Raw genomic sequence first — 26272 nt, 5'->3', positions numbered from 1 at the left:
TGAAGATTCTACACTACTTCCTAACAATTCAGAGGCCTGTATATAACTCCCCTCAAGGTCTTTTTACCCTTGCAGTTCCTTAACTCTACCCACAAGGATTCTGCATCTGATTCTATGTCGGTTCTTGCTAGGGATTAGATTTCACTCCTTTCCAACAGAGCCACCCGCCCCCTTTGCCCACCTAGCGATCATTTTAATATGATGTGCACCCTTGGATGATCAGCTACCAGCTCCGATTCTTTTTCAGCTTCGACTCTGTGACGCCCACAATATTGTATCTGGCAATTGTTAACTGAGCTAACTCTTTTTTTTAAATCATGCATTACAGTATAAAATATAGAACGATACAAGTACCTGTATAAGCACCTCAACCCACATGCCCATGCTGAACATAATGCCGAGTTAAATTAATCTGCTCTGCCCGGATATGATTCATATCCCAGCATTTTCTGCAAGGACTTTGTGCCTTCCTCTACAGTGGGTACAATTGTGGGCGGATGTTTTTATGTTTTATTGTTAAACTTCTTCTTTAATGTTATGGTGTATTTTTATTAGTGTGCTGCAAGAACATCTGAATTAATAAAGTATTTATTATTATTATATCCATGTGGCTATTAAAAAGCCTATTAAAAATGCCAGTCACATCTGCACCCATCACTCTTGGTACTGCAGCAGCAGTCCAGGGAAAAACAGTCTAACCCAGTGATTCCCAACCTGGGGCCAGATGGTTGGGGCCATGGCAATTTTCAGGGTGGCCACAGAAAAATGTTGGGATTTAAAGGGCCACAGGTTCAATGAAGGGGCCACAGAGCTATCACCCTGTTGCCTCCTAAATTTCAGTTCTAATAAATTTAAATCTATGGAGTTGAAATATTTTTGATGTTTGGGGAATAGAATAAAAGAGAATATATGTGCAATTAATAGGCACTGATATTTTTATGGAAGGTATTATAATATTGAAGTACTTTTTTTCTGCTAATAATGTCGGGGGGGGGGGGGGGGGGGGGGGCACAGAAAAATTAAAAGATCCCAAGGGGGCCATGAGCTAAAAAAGGTTGGGAACCACTGGTCTAACCTATGTATGCCTCACATCATTTTACATATATACTCTCCACACCTCTGGCATAGCAGTGTTAACAATGATTATAGGGTCCAAAGATCACAATCTCAGAGTGTGAGGATGTGGACACAAAAAGCTGGAGAAACTCAGCGGGACAGGCACCATCTCTGGAGGAAAGGAATAGGTGACGTGTCGGGTCGAGACCCTTCTTCAGACTGAATGTCAGGGGAAAGGGAACCAAGAGATATAGATTGCGCTGTGGAGATATATAGAACATATTAATGAAAGATATGCAGAAAAGTAACACTAGGTGAAAACGAGTTACAGACAATGAGCCACCTCAGAGCCACCTGAGACTCAGCAAGATGGTGTTGACGCCAATACAACGACATGGGTGGGGGAGGGACGGAGAGAAAGGGTTGCAAGGGTTACTTGAAGTTGGAGAAATCAATATTCATACCACTGGGGTGTAAGCTGTCCAAGCAAAATATGAGGTGCTGTTCCACCAATTTGCATTTGGCCTCACTCTGACAATGGAGGAGGCTCAGGACAGAAAGGTCAGTGTGGGAATGGAAAGAGGAATTAAAGTGTTTGGCAACCGGGAGATCAGGTAGGCCCAGGCAGACTGAGGGAAGGTTTTCAGCGAAACAATCGCCCGGGCTAACTTTGGTCTCACCGATGTATAATGGTCTACATCTTTAACAATGGATACAGTAGATGAGGTTGGAGGAGGTGCAAGTGAACCTCTGCCAAAACCTGATAGGACTGTCTGGGTCCCTGGACAGAGTCGAGGGAGAAGGTACAGGGACAGGCGAGTTCAGGTTCCTGTCAGATCAACCATCATCTTATCAAATGGCGGTCAGGATTGAAGTGGTGAGTCATTGAGTCAGTCACACAACATAGAAACAGGCCCTTTGACCCACAAAATCCATGCAACCTTTTGACCTATCTGCACTCATCCCACTTTCCAGCACTATATCTGTATAATTATGTCAGTCTAAACCTTGCCTATTTAAGTATTAGTGTACTGCAAATGCCTCTTAATCATAGTGATTGTATCTGATTCCACCATTTCTCTGGCAGCACATTCCAGATATCAACCACTCTCTGTGTAAAAAAAAAGTTCCCTCAAATCACATTAAAACTCCTTGGTCTCACCTTAAACATATGCTTTGTTGTGTTTGATACTGCAACATAGGATAAATATTCCAACTATCTACCCTATCCACCCCTCCTATCATTATACACACTTCTATCAGCTCTCAGTCTACTTCACTCCAAGCCCAATGTACCAATCTGTCCCAAAACTAAATTCCCTCAATCTAGGCAACATCCTGGAGAATATCTTCTGCACACTCTCCAGTGCAATCATATCCTTCCGCTAGCATGGCCACCAGAGCTGCAATCAATGCTCCAAGTATGGTCTTATCAACATTTTATAGTTGCAAACATAACATTTCAACATCTCTGTTCTACGCTCTCACTTATGAAGGCAAAAATGTTATCTGCCCTCCACCCTCCCCCCACCCCCGCCAAGACTACACCAAATCAAACTTCCTTTCGATCCACATCACCACCACACCATTGTCTTTCGTATCGTCCCACTGATATTCGCAAATACCAGCAATGCAGCATAACTGCAACCACACTCATCTCACAAGAATGGGTTTTTTCCCCAATGAAAGCTAGCACAAGAATTACAGTATATGGACCTTTTAATGTCCTTGCCTTGTTGCCCTCCAGTCCAGAACATGATGGCAGACACCTGAAAGCCAGAATAATTTTTTATGCCTTTATTAAAAATATTTTTCTTCGGAAAGTTGAATCAAAGACAAGTGACAGGGAGCTGCAGATACCAAATATTACTGCATCAAATTCTGGAGACACAAGGCACTGTGGATGCTGTCATCTTAGGTCATAAGGGAGTAGAATTGGGCCATTCGCCCCATCAAATCGATTCTGCCATTCAATCATGGCTGATCTATCTCACCCTCCTAACCCCATTCTCCTGCCTTCTCCCCCTTGAGCCAAAAACAAAATGCCAAATTAACTCAGCAGGCCCAGCAGCATCTATGGAGTGAAATGGACAGATTGTTTGGGTTAAGAACCTGCTTCCGACTGATGGGAGTGGAGGGGAGAATGCTGGCAGAGTTGGGGACGCGTGGTCAAGAACTGGCGTTAATTGTAACAATCTCCACCTCGAGCCTTTCTTACTATCTTCACCCATCTGCTAATCACTCCCTCCGCACTAGTATACATTTATCACTTAGAGACACGATGAACTACAGAAGCTGGAATCTTGAAATAAACAAAAATGCTGGGTCAGGCAGCAGCATCCCTGGGGGAGTTGGATAGATGAATTTCGGGTCGGCTCCGTTCTACATTCTGATGATGGGTCCGGACCCGAAAAAGTGTCTATCCATGTCCTTCCCAGATGCTGCTTGTTACTCTAGCACTTTGTTTTACTCCACGTATCACTTGCGAATTCTTGCCCACCTATTCTCTTCACCTCTTAACCAGCTTTCTCCCTATACTCAATCAGTCTCAAGGGACCCAAGCCTAAAATGACTGTCGTTTTCCCTACACAGGCTTGCTGAGTTCGTCCAGCACCAGATTCTCACTGTAGAGAGAGTTCACAACTGCCAATGAAATCAGGCTCACACCTTCTAAAGAGAGCCAGTGCTGAGGATCAATGATCCTGTCAGTCAGTGGCCTCAGCAACAGAAAGGTTATATCTGGGAAAACAGGTACAGAAGAAAATGTTAAACGGCGGCTAACAATCGAGTACTGATTACTAGGTGCACAGCAAGAAGTCGCCAAACTTTCATTAGTCTCTCCCAAACAATAATCTTGACTACCTGCAGGAACAATGTCGACAGGTGTATGGGAACATTACCACCCGCAGGTACCCCCCATACTGCACACATTCCGAGCTGGTAATGGCACCAGTCTTTCGTCACTCCCTCCCCAAGTACCTTCCCCTGCAATCACAGGAGATGCAACACCTGTCCCGATACCTCCTCCCTAGACTCCATCCAGGTCCTTTAAGCATGCAGGTACAGCAGGCCGTGAAGAAAGCTAATGGCATGTTAGCCTTCATTGCGAGAGGATTTAAGTTTAGGAGCAATGTCCTACAGCAGTTGTACAGGGCCTTGGTGAGACCGCACCTGGAGTTTTGTGTGCAATTTTGGTCTCCTAATTTGAGGGAGGACATTCTTGCTATTGAGGGAGTGCAGCATAGGTTGAATTCCCGGGATGGCGGGACTGACATATGATGAAAGAATGGGTCGATTTAGCTTGTATTCACTAGAATTTAGAAGGATGAGAGGGTATCTTATACATTTCTTAAAGGATTCGACAGGCTAGATGCAGGAAAAATGTTCCTGATGTTGGGGGACCAGGGATCAGTTTTAGAATAAGGCCATTTACGACTGAGATGAGGAAAAACCTCTTCACCCAGAGAGTTGTGAATCTGTGGATTTCTCTGCCACAGAAGGCATTGGGAGCCAATTAATTGGATGTTTCCAAGAGAGTTAGATTTAGCTCTTAGGGCTAAAGGAATAAAGGGATATGGGAAAAAGCAGGAACAAGGTACTGATTTTAGATGATCAGCCACGATTATATTGAATGGCTGTGCTGGCTCAAAGATCCGAATGGCCTACTCCTGCACCTATGTTTCCATGTTTCTTTTAGGTGAGGCAGATTTTCACTTGCATCTCCTCCCTGTGTCCTCATCTACTGTATCCGTTGTTCAAGGTGTGGGTTCTTATATATCGGCGAGACCAAGTGCAGACTAGGCGATCGTTTCGCTCAGTCGGCCTCGGCCTATGTGATGTCCCAGTTGCCAAACAGTTTAACTCCCCTTCCCAATCCCTTCCCCACACTGACCTTTCTATCCTGGCCCTTCTCCATGGTCAGAGTGAGACCAGGTACAAATTGGAGGAAGAGCACCTCATACTTCGCTTGGGCAGCTTACAACCCAGTGGTATGATTGTTGATCTCTCTAACTTCAAGTAACCCTTGTATCCCTCTCCATCCCTCCCTCACCCTATTTGTTGTACTAGTTTTACTGTTGCATTGTCGAATCTGTTTGTATAACTCATTATCACATATCTCACATCCAACAATCGACTCTTGTGGCCTCTACCTTTCCTTGATTACTGTTGCTTTTTGCTTATCATTTATCCTATTTACCGTCTACATGTCTTTCCCTTTCCCCTGGCTTCAGTCTAAATAACGGTCTCAACCCGAAACGTCAGCTATTCCTTTTCTCCAGAGATGGTGCCTCACCTGCTGCGTTACTCTAGCTTTTCGTGACTGTTTTCGGTTTAAATCATCATTTGCCGTTCCTCCTTGCACATCAGTCTTTCATCATGGTTGAGTCTAAATCCTGGAACTCCATTCCCAATAGCACTGTGGAAGCACCTTCACCAAAAGGACTGCAGCAGCTCAAGATGGTAGCTTAATCCTACCTTGTCATGTGCAAGCAGAGATGGGAAATAAATGCTGATCTTTGCAGATGTATAGAGGTCCTGAAGTTAAACCAACATCCATTCCAGCCATTAATGTCTTTAGAATTTCTTTTTCGCAGTGTTTAGTTTTACAAATGGCTCTTATGAATGCTCACTGCAGGAATGCACGTGGAATTCATTGCCACAGAAGGCTGTGGAGGCCGAGTCGATGGTTAGGGCAGAGATAGATAGATTCTTGATTCGTACAGGTGTCAGAGGTTATGGGGAGAAGGCAGGAGAATGGGATTAGGGGGGAGAGATAGATCGGCCATGATTGAATGACTGAATAGACTTGATGGGCTGAATGGCCTAATTCTTACCATTTATGAACTGCAATTACTAAACTTTGAAGACATCGTCGAACAGCCCCAGTGAATCAGTACCTTAAAATGGGCATCACAAATGAATCATGCTCAGGTCCCACTCCAAACAGCTACCTGCAATGTCATTGCATGTGGCACAGTTTTAAACATAAGGTGCATCACATCCAAAAAAACATAAAAACTGTACAAATCTACTTTGGGTATTTTTCCAAGGGGTGAATGGGTGCTTCTTCAGCTGATATAATTAAAGTTTACAGATTTCAACACTTATATTTCAAATCACTACTTCAGAGTGAAATTTGTGCAAATAAAATAATCTAGTTAAAGCAACTAAATTACAAAGCGTAATAGTACATTATTAACAGAACACTTCAGAACATGAATTGATTTTCTTCAGTTGAGTTAATAGAAACATAGAAAATAGGTGCAGGAGTAGGCAATTCGGCCCTTCGAGCCTGCACCGCCATTCAATATGATCATGGCTGATCATCCAACTCAGTATCCTGTACCTGCCTTCTCTCCATACCCCCTGATCCCTTTAGCCACAAGGGCCACATCTAACTCGCTCTTAAATATAGTCAATGATCTGGCCTCAACTACCTTCTGTAGCAGAGAATTCCAGAGATTCATCACTCTCTGTGTGAAAAATGTTTTCCTCATCTCGGTCCTAAAAGATTTCTCCCTTATCCTTAAACTGTGACCCCTTGTTCTGGAGTTAGGTAATAGGAGAAAGGATAAATGAATTTCAAATTAGAAAAGTATTCTCCTAAAACGGCCGTGCGGAGTTGGGAGAGAATGCTGGGAAGGGAAGGATATAAGGGAGTAGCCGGGGGAGGAGTGGGGATGGGTCGGGAAGGAGAATTGTGTGGGAAAGGGAAATGACCCGTACACCAGAGTTGACGACATTTTCCCACTGTCTGGTTCCATACTCATGGCTCCACTACCACTTACCATTCCCTGCCTTGGTTGATGAATGAGCAAGATACGGGGTGCTGGAATGGCTCGGTTGGTTGGGCAGCATCTCTGGAGACAAAGGGTGGGTGACGTTTCAGGTCGGGACCCATCTCAAGACTGATTACTAATGTGAACCAATTCTGGAAATTTGAACAGCTACAGTGCATTCAGAAAGTATTCAGACCCTTCACTTTTTCCACACTTTGATACATTACATTCTTCTTCTTCTATGTGGTGTTTTTTGGCGGTTGGCAAACAACTTTTTTGGTGCATTACCGCCACCAACTGGCATGGAATGTGGATCAAACAACACCATTACATATACTAATAACCTATATCCTTCCGAACAAATTGGTTACCCTAAGAAAATGCAACAGGATTTGATAGCACTTATATGAACTTCCTTGCAAAATATCTACCAAATCAAATTGTATTCTTTCTTTTCTGAACTGCTCACTCATCCGTTCTCTCTCCTCCTCATACCTCTCACAATGTACAATGACATGCTCTATTGTCTCTTCTTGCCCACAGTATTCACATCTACCTGTATTATGCTTGCCTATTATAAAAAGTGTACTGTTCAGACCAGTGTGTCCAAATCTAATTCTTGAGATTACTGTCTCCTCTTTTCTGTTTTTTCCTGCACATCTCATTTCTCCCACTTTCCTCTGGACTCTGTAGAACCACCGTCCTTTCCGCTCTTCATCCCATTGCTTTTGCCATCTTTCCTTCAGTCTTTGCTTAATAATGTCTTTGATTTCAGTTTTACCTATGTTAATACTTAAATCAATTTTACTTCTTTTTGCTACCTCTTTTGCTACCTTATCTGCCATTTCGTTTCCTCTAATGCCAATGTGTGCTGGTACCCATAAAAATATGACTGTAAGCCCCATCATTTGAATTCTGAATAGTGTTTGTTGTATTTCAATCAAAATGTCTGGTCTACTGTCTGAATGGCTGTGCTGTAAACTCTTTATTGCTAAACCTGAATCTGAGCAAATAACTGTCCTTAAAGGCCTAGTATCCTCGACCCACTGTACCGCTAACAATATTGCAATCATTTCACCTGTGTATACTGATACCTCATTATTGATCCTCTTCCCTACTTTGATGTGAAATTCTGGTACAATAAATGCTACTCCTACTTTATCTACTGAATCTTTTGATGCATCTGTATAAATTTGGACAAAACTGTAGTATCTGTCAATGTATTCCTGTATGATGACTGAATTATACCTATGTTGTTTTTCCTTGTTTTCCTGTTCTAATGTTGTAAAGTCTACTGTTGCATCTGGAAGTATCCAAGGTGGAATTGAAGGTAATGGAACTGTTGGAACCACATTTAATTGTGCTATGCCGATTTGTACTGCTCTCTGGGTCACTGTCCAACCAAAACTTTTTGTTTCCCTTCTCTCCTTTTCCCAGCATGGTTTGATAGTAACTTGTGCTGGGTGTTCTTGACTCTGGCCCTGTAGGTTAATCCAGTAATTTAATGAAAGCTGTATCCTTCTCATCTCTAGAGGCATCTCCCCCATTTCAACCTGTAATGCTGCTGTTGGAGTTGTTTTTATTGCACCTGTACATATTCTCAATGCCTGATATTGAATGTTGTCTATTTTCTTAAGAGAAGTACTTGATGCGGACCCATACACCACACAACCATAATCTAACACAGATCTAATTAACCCATTGTATATAGCCTTCAAAGCTTTCCTACCTGCCCCCCAATCACATCCAACTAAACATCTCATTACATTAAGTATCTTCTTACATTTGTCCACTACTTTCTGAATATGAACTATCCACGTAATCCTCTCATCAAACCATAAACCTAAAAATTTATAGTATTTTACTCTCTCCAATTCCTGGTTATATAATTTTAGTTTAACCTCACTACCAATTTCCTTCCTAGTAAAAAACATTATCTTTGTCTTTTCCACAGAAAATTTGAATCCCCATTTATAAGACCACTCTTGTACCTTTATTATAGCCCTCTGTAGTTTCTGCACAATAAACTTCACATTTCTCCCCCTTTTCCAGATTGCCCCATCATCCGCAAACAGTGAAACTCCCATTTCATTTACAATTTCATCATACACATCATTTATCATTACTAAAAATAGTAAAGGACTTATTATGCTCCCTTGAGGTGTTCCATTTACAATATCTAATGTTCCTGAGTATTGATTTCCAACTCGTACTTGTATTGACCTCCCAAATAAAAAATCCTTAATCCATTTAAATATACGACCTTTAATCCCCAATTTACCTAGTTTCACTAATAACCCTTCTCCCCACATCATATCATATGCTTTCTCAATATCAAAAAATACAGCTACTACACTTTCTCTATTAATTTGTGCTCTCCTAATTTCATGTTCTAAACATATAGCTGGATCCATGGTGTTTCTCCCCTTCCTAAAACCACTCTGGTAATTGGATAAATATCCTTTATTTTCTACATAATATGTTAACCTTTCATTTACCATTTTTTCCATTACTTTACATATGTTGGATGTTAATGCAATAGGCCTATAATTCCCTGGGTTTGTCAGATCTTTACCTGGCTTTCCTATTGGGATTACTACTGCCTCCTTCCACCTTTGCGGTAATTTCCCACCCTCCCACACTTTATTATAAAATTCTAACAAAAAATCCTTGGATGTTTCACTGAGATGGTTTAACATGGTGTAACAAATCTGATCTTTACCTGGTGCTGACATCTTGGTTTTTCTAAGAGCTCGGTTGAATCCTGTCTTTGTGAATGGTTTGTTTAGAACATCGTTAGTGTCTTCCTCATGTCGTATTACCTGTCTATTCTCTGCTATGGTATTTTCTTTTCCTTTTCTTCCTTCTTCACTAACATTGTCTGAACTGTGAATTTTAGCAAAGGATTTTGCCAACATCTCTGCTTTCTCTTCGTCTTTCACTGCTGTAATTTCACCGTCAGTTAGGATTGGATATTTGTATTCTCTTTTAATTCCTTTCATTCTCCTTATCATTCCCCAAACTTGACCTACTTTTGTCTCCCTTCCCACTGAGTTACAAAATGTCCTCCAAAATTCCCTCTTTGCATTTTTTATTACTCTTCTTACACTTGCTTGCAACCTTTTGTATTCAATAAGATTCTGAAAATTATGATTTCTTTTCAAAATTTTAAAAGCTTTATTTCGACACTTAATTGCTTTGTCACATTCCTTAGTCCACCATGGTACGCTCTTTTTGTTGTGCTTACCTCCTTTCCTCTTAATGGACTTTGTTGCTGCCTCTAAAATGGCTTCGCAAACAGAAATATTTAAATTATCCACATCTTCATAAATATCAATTTTTTCCATTTCTTGATCACTAATAGTCTTAAACTTCTCCCAATCCGCACCACTAAAAGACCACTTTTGTATTCTCTCTGTATTATACTCCTCTAAACTCACTCCTACTACTATTTCTATCGGGTAGTGGTCACTTCCTACCGTTGTTCTTCGAATTACTTCCCATGAACAAACACCCGCCAATGAGTCTGACACTAGTGTGAGGTCTATGGCTGATTCTGACCCTGTTCTGATGTTGATTCGTGTCCCACTTCCATCATTAAGACACACCAGGTTATTCTTCTCCATTAAATCCTCAATCACCATCCCATTTTCATCATTAGAATCATCCCACAACGTGCTATGAGCGTTAAAATCACCACAACATATAACTTTCCCCCCTAAATACCCAGCAAGTTCATCCATCAACTCCAATGAAAGCCTTTTACACGGATTATAAAAATTAACAATTTTAACCTTACCTTCTCTTATCCAAATTTCCACCACTAAATATTCTAATTCTGTTCCTTTCACCAACAATCTATTCTGTATTCCTTGCTTTATAAATATTACACACCCCCCTCCACTTCCCTCCCCCCTATCTCTACGGATACTATCATAACCTTTGATGACAAAGTCTAATGAAGGCTTAAGCCAGCTTTCTTGAATACATATGACGTCTGGTTTCTTCTTTAACTCTTTAATGAATCCTTTAAACTCTTGTCCATTTGCTATTATGCTCCTTGCGTTCCATTGTAATATAATCAATTTGACCTATCACCAGAACCTTCCTCCCTTCCATCTCCTTCAAGCTTTTTATTGATACTCTCCCATGATACTTCTTTTAAACCCAAAAACTTCTCTGCTCCTTTAACAATTATTTTTATTTTTTCTGTTTTGTGTTTAACCTGATCAGTACAGTTGATTACATATGCAATGAAAACAATTAGCTTATCAGCTGTCAGTTCTGGGTGAGTTTTGACTGCTTGACTTTCCTCTGATCTCAAAAACGGATGATTCTCTCTCCCATTAATATCCACTCTTCCCCTTTGTCCTTTCACCTTCTTCACTGCCTCTGAGTAGCTTATGTTACTTACTGTTTTCACTTGCTGAATCTCCACAGCCCTCTTCCTGACTTCACATCCCCCATACGTTACCCTATGCGGTCCTCCGCAATTGCAGCATTTATCCTGCATATTTTCTCTGCACTCTTCAAATCTATGCTCTCCTCCACACTTGGGACACCTCTGATTCCCCTTACACACCGCTGCTATATGTCCATACCTCTGGCATTTATAACATCGGAGCGGTGGAGGGATATAAGGCCTCACGGGAAAGATCATGCATCCGATTCTCACTTTTTCTGGTAGTTCAGTCTGCTGAAACTCCAGAAGCACAGACAAGCTCTCTACCCTCTTACCCTCCACTGTCCTTAACAATCTCTTAGCTACACTCACCTGGCCACCAAAAATACTCCGTTTGAGTTTCTCCAGGTCTTCATCTACCGGAATACCTGTTATTACTCCCCTTCTACTCTCACCCAGAGTCTTTCTTTCACTAACCATCTTCTTGCAAACACTTTCAATCTTCAGAGCCTTATTTTTCTGCTCTTCCGTTTTACATATTATTAACAAGTTCCCGTCTCTCAAAATCTTAGCTGTTTCCACCTCTCCTACCTTCTTCTTTAGCTCCCTGGATAAAGCTATCGGACTTAAATTGACATGCTCATCTTCCTTTCTAAATTTCAGTATTATTTTAACCTCCTTCCTTTCAACCTTTTTCCGAACCGTTCTCCTATCCTCTTCTGAACTGTTTTCTTCAAAACTCCTTTTGCTGTTTTGGCCGAGCTCGTTTTGCCTGAATCCTCCTTCTCCTTGATTCCTCCCTAATCTCCGACTAGACACTGCCGTCCAGTCACCATAAACCCTATCATCTTGACCTTCGTCATCCTCTAATCCTACTTGAGTTGCCATTTGATCCAGTCACAAACCAGTTTATGCCAACCGCCAACTCCTAGTCCCTCTCTCCCTTCCACACGGGAGCCCCGCGGCGGCGCTCCTCCGCCATCTTTTTTCATACATTACATTATTTTCAAATGGATTAAATTAAAAAAAAAAAATTAACATCAATCTACACACAAGTAAAAACAGGTGTTTAGAAATTTTTGCAAAGTAATTAAAAAGAAATAGCTGAAATATCACATTTACATAAGTATTCATCCTGTTTCCATTGATTATCCTTGAGGTGTTTCTACAACTTGATTGGAGTCCACCAGTGGTAAATTAAGTTGATTGGACATGATTTGGAAAGGCACTCACCTGCCTATATAAGAAGTTGGCAGTGCATGTCAGAGCAAAAACCAAGTCATGAAGACAAAGGAATTGTCCTTAGATTTCAGAGACAAGATTGTGCCGAGACACAGATCTGGGGAAGGGTATAAAACAATTTATGCAGCATTGCAGGTCCCGGAGAACACAGTGGCCTCCGTCATTCTTAAATGGAAGAACTTTGGAACCACCAGGACTCTTCGTAGAGCTGGCTGCCTGGCCCAACCGAGCAATTGGGGGAGAAGGGCCTTGGTCAGGGAGGTGACCAAGAACCAAAAGGTGACTTTGACAGAGCTCCAGAGATTCTCTGTGGACTTGGGAGAGCCTTCCAGAAGGACAACTATATCTGCAGCACTTCACCAATCAGGCCTTTATGGTAGAGTGGCCAGATGGGAGCCACTCCTCAGTAAAAGGTACATGGCAGCCCGCTTGGAGTTTGCCAAATGGCACCTAAAGGACCCTCAGACCATGAGAAACACGATTCTCTGCACTGATGAAATCAAGATTGAACTCTTTGGCCTGAATACCAAGCCTGGAGGAAACCAGGCACCGCTCATCACCTGGCCAATACCATACCTACGGTGAAGCCTGGTGGTGGCAGCATCATGCTGTGGGGATGTTTTTCAGTGGCAGGAACTGGGAGAGTAGTCAGGATCGAGGGAAAGATGAACGGAGCAAAATACAGAGAGATCCTTGATGAGAACCTGCTCCAGAGCGTTCTGGACCTTCCAACAGGACAACAACCCAAAGCACACAGCCAAGACAACACAGGAGTGGCTTTGTGACAAGTCTGTGAAGGTCCCAGCCAGAGCCCGGACACGAACCCGATCGAACATCTCTGGAGGGACCTGAAAATAGCTGTGCATTGACGCTCCCATCCAACTTGAGCTTGAGAGGATCTGCAGAGAAGAATGGGAGAAATTACCCAAATACAGGTGTGCCAAGCTTGTAGCATCATACCCAAGAAGACATGAGGCTGTAATCGCTGCCAAAGGTGCCTCTACAAAGTACTGAGTAAAGGGTCTGAATATTTATGAAAATGTGATATTTCTGTTATTTCTATTTAATTACTTTGCAAAATTTTCTAAACTTGTTTTTGTTTTTTTTATTATGTGATATTGTGTGTAGATTGATGATAAAAAAAAAAAGGAATTGAATCCATTTTAAAATAAGGCTGTAACATAACAAAATATGGAAAAAGTGAAGGTATCTGAATACTTTCTGAATGCACTGTATCACAAGAAATCTAGGACCTGGGAAGTCCAGCATTGTCCTGGAGGGTGTCAGGAGTTATGGGGAGAAGGATAAAGGGGAGGCCATTTAAAACTGAGATGAGAAGAAACATATTCACCCAGAGAGTTGTGAATGTGCAATTCTCTGCCACGAAGGCAGTAGAGGCCAATTCACTGGATTAATTTAACAGAGTTAGATAGAGCTCTAGGGACTAGCTGAATCGAGGGACATGGGGAGAGGCAGGCACGGGCTACTGATTGTGGATGATCAGCCATGATCACAATAAAGGCCAAATGGCCTCCTCCTGCACCTATTTTCTGTTTCTAAGGCAAGAGAATGGTGTTAGGAGGGAAAGGTAGATGAACCATAATGGTGGAGTGGACGATGGGCTGAATGGTCTAATTCTGCTACTATCACATAAACTTATGAAAGTAACTTTTACATGTGGAAAAATATTCCAAGGGACCTCAGAATTGTGAGACCACTCACGGCCATCTTTGCAAGACAAGAGGACAGCTTGACCATCCATCATCCACCTAGTTGCAGATATCGTAGAAAGGGGAAACAGATCATGGGGTTAGGACAAATAGCTCGGAAAGACCACAGCTCCTGCCTGATTCAACTGCCATCATATCAATGTCACATATTACCCTTTATAGATGGACCACAGACGGAGATTTGGGTTCAGCTTGCAACACCATGCAAATATCATTGATGCAAAAATAACAGTCAAAATATACGATAAAATAATTTGACATTTACTAACGTAAAACATCATAAAATAAAAACTCTCAATGTACATTAAAACATTGTCATCGTACTGGTTAAGCTTGTAAACCGTCCTTTTGGTGATGATGCCAACTTAACATTAGCAAGACCTCAAAGGCGTACAGAAAATGCTCATGCACCAGCACTGTGTGACGGGAGGATAGGGAGAAGTGTCGTACTTTAGATGTATCAGATAATGCACAATTAGCTGGGGTCATAGACTGTCGAAAAAGGCCCTTCGGCCCAACTAGCCCACACCAACCAACATGTCCCATCTACACTCGTGGTCCTTTGAAAAGTGCCATAACTCCTGCTCCACAAGCCAGATCCTGCCGAGAACCACTAATCTCAGGCTCCTTGTTCATTCGCCAAGGTTTTGCTTTTGCCCTTTTGCAAGAACCAAAACTTTTGTTGCGAACTGCTGCACAGTGAACTCAGAACACCATGCACAGCTTGCCTGGCTGTCTAGTCCACACTAAAGACCAGAACTATGAAGACCAGATCTATCTAAGTAACAGACTTCATCTGGAAATTGCCAATGTTTAAACATTTAACTTAATGTGCAGTTCAAGCTCCTTCATTCAGGAGTCTCAATATCGTTGTATATTGAAGGATTTTGTTAATTCATGAAACCTTTTGCTGGTTACTGTGAAGACCAGCAACAGACCACACAAATGTTTTCTCCTCCTTCCACAAATATTTTCCATTTTCTTGGTACCAGCTCATAATGGTGAACTAGTCTGCTGCCAGTCCATACCCGTTTTGACGCATTCAGTTCAATCAATATTCACATGGGAGATGAAGCTTGTTCCTGCACACACCATTCGCTCGCAAACGTCCAGTGAGAGTATTATCTGGATCAAGAACCAAAGCAGGTTTTGCCTTGTTTTATCTGGAAAACCTGATGCAAAGTGCATCTCATGACCAATCTGCATTGAGAACAGTTAAAGCAGCAAAGTGAAAGACTTTGCTTACATGTCACTGAATGGATTATATTGCAGACCAAAATCTACAAGTGCCTGGGTCTGGCTTGAACTTGTGAAGTTGTAAACTCTATCCAGGATTCTGCACCCTATTTCAGCATTTCATGATTTCACATGTACTAACACAGTACTTTGGTAATAATCACCATTTACATAATAACACATTCAATTTGTTATTTAGTTTAGATTTGTTTCGAGATACAGCTTGGAAACAGGACCTTTGACTCACTGAGTACACATTGTCCAAAAATCACCCAGACACCTGTTCGAGTAGCATGAACCAAGTTGGATTCCATTTTCTATAATGTGTAGATCATTGCAAAGACACTATCCGGCACACTACAACTGATCCAAATGCCTGACTCACCATCCCCATCATGGTTCATGTATGAGCAACTGCAGTATGGACTAGAACAGGAGAACAACAGTTGTCCACAAAAACTACATGTGGCCTAGAGAGTGCAAATGAAAGAATCATTGAATTATTTTACCTCCAACTTTTTCCAGTTCTGATGAAAACAGCCTTGGCATGAAACAATTCCCTTAACATGTGCTCTATATGTTTGCCTTAATGTGTGATTATCCACGTGCTCCATTACACTCAGTCATAGGCTATTGTGATTTTAAACATGCTTCTTTGCTCACCTGCCGGCTGCGACCAACGTTAAAGCCAGGCATGTTGCAGATTTGATTAAACAAGAAGTCTCTTCAAGTGGTCAGAAGAGTTGCTGTACAGAGTGGCCTCCACTCAGGCACCAGCCATTGCATTGGCCCGGGATTCAAGTAAACTCATTGCATTTGCCCCCAAACTCCCCCGCACCACAAACCCCACTCAACCCGCAACAATTTGAAAATATTTAATATAGAGAAGCTGAAAATATAGAATTTTATGTTTGAATAAACAGTGCTTGCACAAATGTTACGCCTTGTCGAGGAGGATTCGTGCATATGCCTCTTGCTACAACAGTACAAGGCCAGCAATGTCAAGTCACATGGTCTGACACTCAGGGTGACTTTTTAACTTGTGAAATTTGACACTGTCCATTTTCTCAAACTTCTTGCCACAGTATTCACAGGTGAAGTTGTACTGTATCTCCGTGTCGTGTTTCTTCATGTGCCAGTTTAGTGAAGCTCTCTGTCGACACTGATATCCACAGATTTCACATCTGCAAACAAAAAGGGGAAAAGCCCAATAAATATTTAAAGACAGCGGTAGAGTTGCTGCATTACAGCACCAGAGGCCCGGATTCCATCCTGACTATGGGTGCTCTCTGTCCGGAGTTTGTACGTTCTCCCAGTGACTTGCGTGGATTTTCTCTGGGTGCTTCAGTTTCCTCCCACGTTCAAGTTTGTAAATTAATTGACTTGATATAATTGTCCCTAGTGTGTGTAGGATAATGTAAGGATCGCTGGTCAGCGCGGGACTTGGTGGACCGAAGGGCCTGGTTCCACACTGGATCTCTAAATGAATTAACCTCATTCATGCTTGGCATTGTTCAAATTCTGATCTTTAATTCAGTACAGGCTCATCAGTAATAGTAAGATTAAACGAGAACTTACCAGTTTGAAGTTTGATCTTTATTTTATGAGGAGTTATGATGAGGGATTACGTGAAGAAGGCCGTTCAGCCGCACGTGCGTCAATCTTCAAAGCAGAAGTGTGAAATCACAGATAATAATAGTGACTGAAGTATGATAGTAAGATGAAAGAAGACTAGAACTACCAGATGACCTTAATGAGGGCTGGGAGCGGAGGGCACGTAATCCCTCATCGTAACTCCTCATAAAATAAAGATCAAACTTCAAACTGGTAAGTTCTCGTTTAATCTTACTATTTTACTTCGGAGTCACGTGAGTGACTACGTGAAGATTTCAAAGCTCTGTGATTTCATGCCGTGAGAAAACAAGTCTACACAACCACAACTGCCTCATTGACAAATGAGGGAAAACATTCATAATGCATACAGTCATGACATAGATTTAAACATGCTGATGCTGTTATATAAGCAATAACAATAATCACATCTCTCATCCGGATGGAACCTATAACAGAACATAAAATAAATTGAGAAATACCCCTGGTCTGGCAACGGGTTATTATAACATGTTTGAAAATGTTGTTCGTTTGACCACGCTACAGCCGTTAGGATGTGGTCCCGCGGAACGTAATTAACCCTTGCTGCTGTTGTTATAGCAGCCGTGGTGGAGTGAGATCCGGATCAGTATCTACTGCATAACTCAACTCAGTTTTAACACCTGGCAAGATCTGAGCAGATAGGTTCTTATAACGTCTTTTGTAACTAACAATCGTAGTTAGCTCAGAGTCTCAAATGCTCTTGGTGACCTTGACGTATTGTTGTAAATGTGTGTCCCCACATCACAAAAGGTCCCTGTGTATGTCTTCAACTACCTTGAGAGCTGACACACCTACTGCTCTGCTTAAATTAATTATAGCATGAAATCTTATGCATATATTCGCAGATATACCATCCTCTCCTGTCACAATAATGTAACGAGTGACCTGTTGCGCTAACCAGCACCAGGAGGATAACTACCTAATGAGGTCTGATCAAAGCTAAGAATGTAGCTAAGAACCCCCTATTGAAATAGTGTTAACACAATGTCAATCTCCCATACTGCATTGTACTTGTCCTGGGAACCTTGTGTAACAGATATCCTTTACTAACTCGATATCCGAGGTGAACCCAACAACTTGGACCTTGTTTGCTGCAGCAAGTCTGTTGGAAAGCACCTTGGCACAGTTAATGATCCTATAACTCAATATTGTCAAAGACCATTTAAATGAACTGCAATAGCTCAGGATCTGTACCATTTTAAATGTAACATGAGCATTAAACAAACGCTTCCCATCTGAAACAGCAAAGTACCGCTTTTTTGGTACCATTCCAGCACTGTGAATACATACAAAAATAGGCGTGACAACCCAAGCCGTAAGCAGTCTATTGAGAATCTGTAGAACATATATTAATTTTATCATGCAACAGCTGATCTCTCAAGCCACAGGCTGAACCAGCAAGTTACGTTTAGAATAACCATATAATGTTGCATTATTATTATTCCTGACAAATCGGGGATCAAACTGCATAGGTCAATTTCACAGCTGGAACCTAAAGCGACTCTTGATGACTATTTCAAGACCCGACTCATAAAGCAAATTGGAGGAAGACATAAAAGACCATTCCTCATGCTTGTAGCGAGAATGTATCTTTCGCCACTCCAGACTTTTCCAAGCCGCTGAGGAATGTTTCACCCGACGCCGATGTTTCATCTTTACGGCAAGAGGGCCCTGAAAATCATCGGACTGGCTGCACGGCCACAGATGGGCCCTGACCTCGGGTGTTTCACAGAGGAAGAGGACTTAACTTTCTGGTGCCTTTCCCCCACAGTGGAAATGTTTTGATTCTGCTGTGGGGGGATGTTTGTGTTGAACTCTGTAATATGTTGTGTCCATTTTTATTCATTTTTTTAAAAACCTTTTTCTATGGTTTGCAATGGAACTTATTATTTAAATTATGTGAAGCACTTTGGGGTCAATGCAAATTGACTTAAAATGTGCTATATAAATAAAGTTTACTTACTTACTTACTACTTACTGTTATGCCACACATTTTTGCAATCTTTAATTAGCATGAAAACAATATATCTATATTCGGTGTTGCATTAAATCAGAATTTCATAAATACTGCGTGGTCCAACACCCATTCTGTGTTGTCATTGATCTGTACTTAATGATACTCCAGTGGCAAATTAGATTATGTACCTTTTACAGGATCTTTCCCCTGATTGCACCCTCGTGCTTATCATATGCCACATCTTAGTTTACAACATGAAGTTGAGCATGCACCTATGCATATTCACTCAATCACTCTTTAACCCATAAATGCACTTAGGGTCTATAGATAGTTGATACCAATACTGAAGAGTTAATAACTCATTGCAAATCTCCTGCACCTCCAACTAGAGATGACATTCGCATGTTCCCACCTTAAGCCATAGCCTGTTTTTTACAATATAATGACATATTTATTGATCAACTACTGGAGCAATGCTGAATACGGTTTGTCCATCATAGTGGCTTATTAGCTTCAGCTGGCAATAGCAAGTTGTATTATCAATGACCTTCATGACCCTTATTGTTTGTCATTAAGCATGCTGTCAGTTCTCCCACTTGCACTGCTGCATCACCTCTATTACATTGCCAGTTAGTCTAATGAATAGGAACTCCTTTATAACCACAAGGCTGTTCCAGGTTTCTATTGATTCCAATCTGTTGCCCAGGGTGGAGTCACAGGCCAACTATCCATTTGATAACAACCTAATTTACTGGATAGGAGATAACAATTCCTCAATTAGCTTGAGACTGAGTAGATTTTAGCCAAATACAGCATCAAAATATAATCCAGACAATACATCACAAGTATTTTAGTCCTTTGAATGATTTATTGTTATCATACTGTTTAACGCCTCATCATAACAATGCCTTCAAATATCTCTGATGATCTTTGTACATGGAAAACCCTATGAAATCAGTTTGATCACCCTTCTTTCATAATGAACAGGCCACATCTGCCATCATTTCGAGTCTGCCCTGACGGCAACTCTGGCCCGGTTCCGATAATTCTCATATGTCCCAAGACAACTCTTGCCATAATTCTGACCTTGCCTTGAAAGACAATTCCCCATATCTCCGAGCCTGTCTCGAAGGCAACCTGGCTAAAATACTGGACCTGGCTCAACACTCTTCTGGCCAAATTCCAATCTTCTTGCAATACTAGTATCGTCGTTACCTGGTTAAAATGCCTCTGAGTAGATGACAATGTCTGTTATTTGTGTATTGCACAACCAATTGTAAATCTTACCAACTTGTTCGTGGTCACTTAGTTGTAGAGTAACTCTGGTCAGCTTATTGCTGCTACCAGCTTCAGTGAACCGCTTCCTGCCGATGAAGCCGTGGGGTGCGTATTCCCCCTAAACTATGAATTATTACTCGTTGTTGGCCTAATTGGTCCAACAGTTTATGCTTCGTCCTTCAGGTTTTGCCTGTGGAATAGGTCTCACCTGAATAGGAGATTCGTCAGGTGGCTCTAACGTCCCCTGATAGTGGTGTTCTCTGCATTGTGTTGGGATGGCAACCTTGCTGCCATGAATCGTACCTCCGACACGTGCCCTTCATCCCTTGATGTATGCTCCACGCTATACCCTCAACCTCGGTATCAGATTTACACTGACCCGGCATGTTCTCCTCTTCCATGAGGGAGACATTAAGCAGCCCTACTACAAGGCGCTGCTGGCATGGCCTCTCCAACAGGCCCATCCTTCAGGGTCAGAAAATGCCCCGGTAAGCTCACCTCCTCCATGAGGGAGACATCATGCAGCCCTTCTACAGGTGCTGTTGCCATACATTTAAGCAGCCCTATACAAGGTGCTGCTGACACGGCCTAGAGCAATAGGCCGGCACTGTTACAAGGCGCTGCTGACAAGGGCTCTCCCATCTGCCCAACACTGCCATATCTCCTGATGTTAGGGTGTATCTATCTTGAGCCTCCTCTCAATAAGGCTCAATCCTGGCAATTCCACATTATTAATTTTTTCCCCTGGAAGGAACCCTCCCGACACCAGGACTGACCACTTGGGTCGATTTACCCCATATCTTGGGGACCTCTGCGGTCTGGGCATCGCATAGCTGGTGAATTTCCCCTCCCCCGGGAATCCCAGCACCCTTATATATTACCGGAGGGAAACCCCCTACCGGCACCAGGGCTGACTGTTGCGGTCCGTTTAACCCCTTTCCTGGGGACCCCTGCGGTCTGAAACCCGCATAATTACTGGATTCCCCGGGAACCACAGCCTCTATATGTGTATCGGGGAAAAACCTCCCGACACCCGGCATATATATTTATATCCCGACTCCCGGTCTACTGGAGGTCCCCTCCATGGGAACCCCAGGATTAACATTCATATCGGAGGGAAAAGCCCTCCATATTGTCGGAGGGAAAACCCCTCCCGACTCCTGGTCTACTGGAGGTCACCTCCCCGGGAAACCCCAGTATTCATATTCATATCGGGGGGAAGCCCTCCCGGCCTACTGGAAGTCCCCTTCCTCGGGACACCCCCGCATAAATGTTACTGTCGGAGGGGAAACGCCCTCCCGGCACCCGGCCTGCTGGAGGTCCCCTCCCTGGGAACCCCAGCATCTATGTGCCTATCGGAGTGAAACCTCGCGGCACCCGGAGCGCCTGGAAGCCACTGACCCCCGTCAGCAACGTCTTCCACGACACCCGACAACCCAGCTACCCGCTCTTGGCGGCAAGAACCGGGGTTTCCCCACAGCCCATAGCTGGTTCCCTCGTTGGGCCTCGCGAATCCTCCGGCAGAAAGCCTCTGGAACAAGAGGTTCCTGCAGGGAATAAAACAGGTAAGAAACAAGCTTACCTTGAGTTTAAAACTTACCGCGTTGGAGGAGCTCCTGCTCCCCAAGCGGCCGCCTACACCAATGTGTCTGACGTAATGATGCACGGGCGGCTGAACGGCCTTCTTCACGTAGTCACTCACGTGACTCCGAAGTAAAATTGTCAGTGGAAAAGCTTACTTAGTTCAACACAACCAAGTTACCATTCATGAATATTGATTTCTCAACCCTTGTATTCGCCCTCATGCCGTCCCTCCCCCACACTAGTCCCCCTTACTAATTTCAACGTTTGTATTCCTTCACCTCATCCCCAGCCAACAGTGGACCATTGTGAGCTCCATCTTTCCTGAGTCTTCGATGCAGGCTCTGCTTTGTTCTGTACCTTCCCATACCTCAAGTGTTCTGCTCCCTGACTCTCAGTCTGATAAAGGATCTCCACCTGAAACGTCACCTATTCCTATTCCTCAGAGACGCTGCCTGACCTGCTGAGCTTCTCCAGCGTTTTGTGTCTATCTCTCTTCCCTTGCAGAGCAACCAGTTATCTCAAAATGACTCACTAGAGTGGGAAGAAATTAAACCTCAGATCACTTTTTTGATATCCCTAATGTTAGACCTAATACATATTAACAGGTGTTTTTCAAAAAGAGTTCCAATAATTACCTATTTTTTTCTGTGTGGATGTTTCCATATTTTACTCCCGTAAGGACTGGCTCTAATTTTTAGATCATGTACCTCCATCCCTCCTCCCCTATTCTGGATCCCCCAAGCAGTGGAAATATTTTCTCCCTCCGCACCAAAACCTCAATCAAATCAGACCACCCAACTTCCCTGAAATCCAAAGATAGACACAAAAAGCTGGAGTAACTCAGTAGGTCAGGCAGCATCTCTGGAAAAAAGGTATAGGTGACATTTCAGGTTGAGTCCCTTCTTCAGACCTATGCTCCTGTCCCACTTAGGAAACCTGAACGGAAACCTCTGGAGACAATGTGCCCCACCCAAGGTTTCCGTGCGGTTCCCGGAGGTTTTTGTCAGTCTCCCTACCTGCTCCCACTACCTGCAACCTCCAGCAACCACCTGCAACCTCCGGGAACCGCACGGAAACCTTGGGTGGGGCGCAAAGTCTGCAGAGGTTTCCGTTCAGGTTTCCTAAGTGGGACAGGGGCATAAGAGTCAGGAGAGAGGGACATGTGAGATAAAGAACATACATAGAACAAATTAATGAAAGATCAGCAAAAAGCAACTATGATCAAGGAAAGGTTGAGCCCACAATGGTACATTGTTGGCTGCGGGGAAGGTAACAATGAGCTATACAAACATTGAAACTCAACAGGACGATAGTGAAACTAGTACCACACTAGGAACAGAAGATACAGGAGATGAGATTGGAAGAGGTGCAAATGAACTTCTGCCTCACCTGCAAGGACTGTTGGGGTCCCTGGACGGAGTGAAGGAGGATAAATATGGACAGGTGTTGCATGTGCGGTTGCAGGGGATGGTACCTGGGGAGGTGTTGGTTTTGGGCGGGAGGGGGTGAGTCTGCAACCGCAGGAGATGTAACATCTGTCCCTAATCCTTTTCTCCAGAGATGCTGCTTGACCCACTGAGTTACTCCAGCTTTTTATGTTTATCTTTGATGTAAACCAGCAACTGTGGTTCCTTCCTACACATTTTCCCTGAAATCCAATCCTAGTTCCTGCAAACCGGAAGAGGACAAGATGAGAGTTTTATTAATCTATCTACACATAACTAAATCTCTCATCTTGTCCTCTTCCGGTTTGCGGTGTTTTTACATCTGTGCAAAAACAGTACACGATAGCGCTACGATTGTACGCCATCTTACCCGCCATTCTCCTGTGCTGCAAGTACACCAGGTTTTGTGCCGATTGGTGGAATATTACAAAAGTTATGACGGTTTAAATATCGTAAAAACCACGTATGCGCAGATTGGTCTCCTCTCCTGACAGCAGATTGGTTTTATCTACTGTCATTTGCCGTGATGGCGACGCCCCTTCCGGCACTCGCTGTCAATCACTGGCGGCGAGGAGAATAAAGCTGAAGGAGCGGAGTGAGCGGAGTGCGGAGAGCGAGTGATGGCTGCGACAGCGTCGAGCACGACGATGAACTGGGAGCTGTTAAGTGTGGCCGGAGCCAGGGCCGGGAGCTGCTGAGTGCGGCTGGTGTCGGGAGCCATTGAGTGAGGCCGGAGCCAGGGCCGGGAGCCGTCCCCGTCCAAGGCTGCAGGATGCTCCCCACCAGAAGCCGGTGGGGAGCGGCAGCGACAGGCCACGGCAGCGGCAGGGGTAGGCAGCGTTAGGGGTAGGCAGGGCAGGGGTAGGCCACGGCAGCGGTAGGCCACGGCAGAGCTCCCCATTCCACCGGCCGTCGACAGGCCCCGCCTGAAGCCATCCCTGTCCCCAGCTGCAGGGCACGGCAGCGGCAGGGGTAGGCAGCTGTAGGCCACGGCAGCTCTCCCCATCGGCCCCTGACAAGACCCGCCTGAAGCCGTACCCCTCCCCCGGCTGCAGGACGCTCCCCCCACCGGCCCCCGACAGCCCCCGCCTGTAGCCATCCCCCTCCCCTGGCTGCAGAACACAACAAGAGACGCAACAAGAAAGGACTGAATAAATCTCATCTTTAACGTTTAAATTGTTGTTATATTTTAAGAGTTATTCACATTTTAAGCTTTGCCGCGCCTGCCAGCTGCGCCTGTGCAGTAAGACCTGCGTGTTCTACGTCACAATGGGAACCCTATGGGCGGGAATGACTGCGCCGCAGGAGAACCGCTGAGAGTGGATGGGGGGGGGGGGGGATGGAGTGAGTGCGTGAGGGGGGAAGGGCAAGGGGCAAAGTGGGGGGGTGGGGAGGGGAGATCAGGGGCGTCACAACCGGAACCCGTCAGCCGCGCCTGCGCATTTGGGGGCTATGCGTGAGTGGTGGAATATTGCGTTGGAGGACCAGGCCTCCCGCGTGACAATGGGACCCAATGGGTCCCACTTAGTCTAGTATATAGATAGATGGGCCAAACACAGGCAGCTGGGACTAGTGTCGATGGGGCAAATTGGACTGAACTCTATGCTCTAACTCTTTCCATGCTGTAACTCTATGATTATAAGTGATGCGTTACGGGCAAATAAAGGGCACATGAATAATCTACAAGCACTTGAGTCGTCTGCTTTCCCAAAGTGAAAATCATTTGAACAATAAACTTACTGGAGCGGTGTTTCCCCAGTGTGTGTCCTTCGATGGACTTCAAGATGATTCTTCCTTTTGAATGATTTCCCACAAGTTTCACAAATAAAATCTCGCACTCCTAGATGAAAGGAAATTATGGAACTAGAATTAGAGATTTTCCATTCATTGAATGGAACATTTCATAGAACCAGCAAGAGGTTAAAAGCCAACACATCAGATGCTTTCTTTTTCAACCCAGGACCTAACTACAGCCTCACAACATCCAACTAAAAATCAAAAAATGCCAAAAAAACACAAATCAGTTCTGATGAAGGGGCTTTGACCCGAAAGGCCAACTGTCTGTTTTTCCCCAGATGCTGCCGAGCATGTGAAGTATTGGCAGCATTTTCCAATTTTATTTCAGATTTTCAACATCTGCGGTTGTTTTATTTGCTGCAGCATATCTACTGTGCTATATCTTGCTGGACCAGTCTCAATGCCTCATGCCCTCACTCAGCAGATTCAGATGTGCAGTATCCACTCTGTAACCTGAGCAGCAGCAAGACCTTGTCTTTAAAAGATCTTGGCAAGAGCTTTGACAGCAACCAAAGCCCATCCCTCTGATTTGCCATCGATGAGAGTTTTAAGGTGTTACTTTTAGACTTTAAAGATATTGCGTGGAAACAACCCCTTCGATCACCGAGTCCGCGCCGACCACATTAATTCACATTAGACAGGAAATGGTGTTGGGTAGACTGATGGGACTGAAGGCTGATAAATCCCCAGGGCCTGGTGGTCTGCATCCCAGGGTACTTAAGGAAGTGGCTCAAGAAATTGTAGACGCATTGGTGATTCCAATGTTCTATTGATTCAGGATCAGATCCTGTGGATTGGAGAGCAGCTAATCTTATCCCACTTTTTAAGAAAGGCAGGAGAGAGAAAACAGGAAATTATAGACCAGTTAGCCTGACATCGGTGGTGGGGAAGATGCTGGAGTCAATTATAAAAGATGAAATAGCGGCACATCTGGATAGCAGTAGCAGGATCGGTCCGAGTCAGCATGGATTTACGAAGGGGAAATCATGCTTGATTAATCTTCTGGAATTTTTTGAGGATGTAACCAGGAAAATGGATAAGGGAGAGCCAGTGGATGTTGTGTACCTGGACTTTCAGGTAAACACTACATTTGATAAGGTCCCACATTGGAG

General features: G+C 43.6%; 1 long non-coding RNA gene across 1 annotated transcript; it reads right to left on the bottom strand.

Moving 5' to 3' along the window:
* Positions 1-16305: 16305 nt before the first annotated feature.
* On the bottom strand, positions 16306-25333 carry LOC116966013. Its single transcript, XR_004409875.1, has 2 exons — positions 25104-25333; positions 16306-16630 (listed from the first exon to the last, which is right to left on the bottom strand). It is a non-coding gene; the product is annotated as an uncharacterized LOC116966013 (long non-coding RNA).
* Between the last annotated feature and the right edge of the window lie 939 nt (positions 25334-26272).

This window comes from Amblyraja radiata, chromosome 35 (assembly GCF_010909765.2).
Source record: "Amblyraja radiata isolate CabotCenter1 chromosome 35, sAmbRad1.1.pri, whole genome shotgun sequence".
Classification (NCBI taxonomy): domain Eukaryota; kingdom Metazoa; phylum Chordata; class Chondrichthyes; order Rajiformes; family Rajidae; genus Amblyraja; species Amblyraja radiata.
The sequence above is the reverse complement of the archived record's forward strand: the minus strand, read 5'-3'. Positions and strand labels throughout refer to the sequence as shown.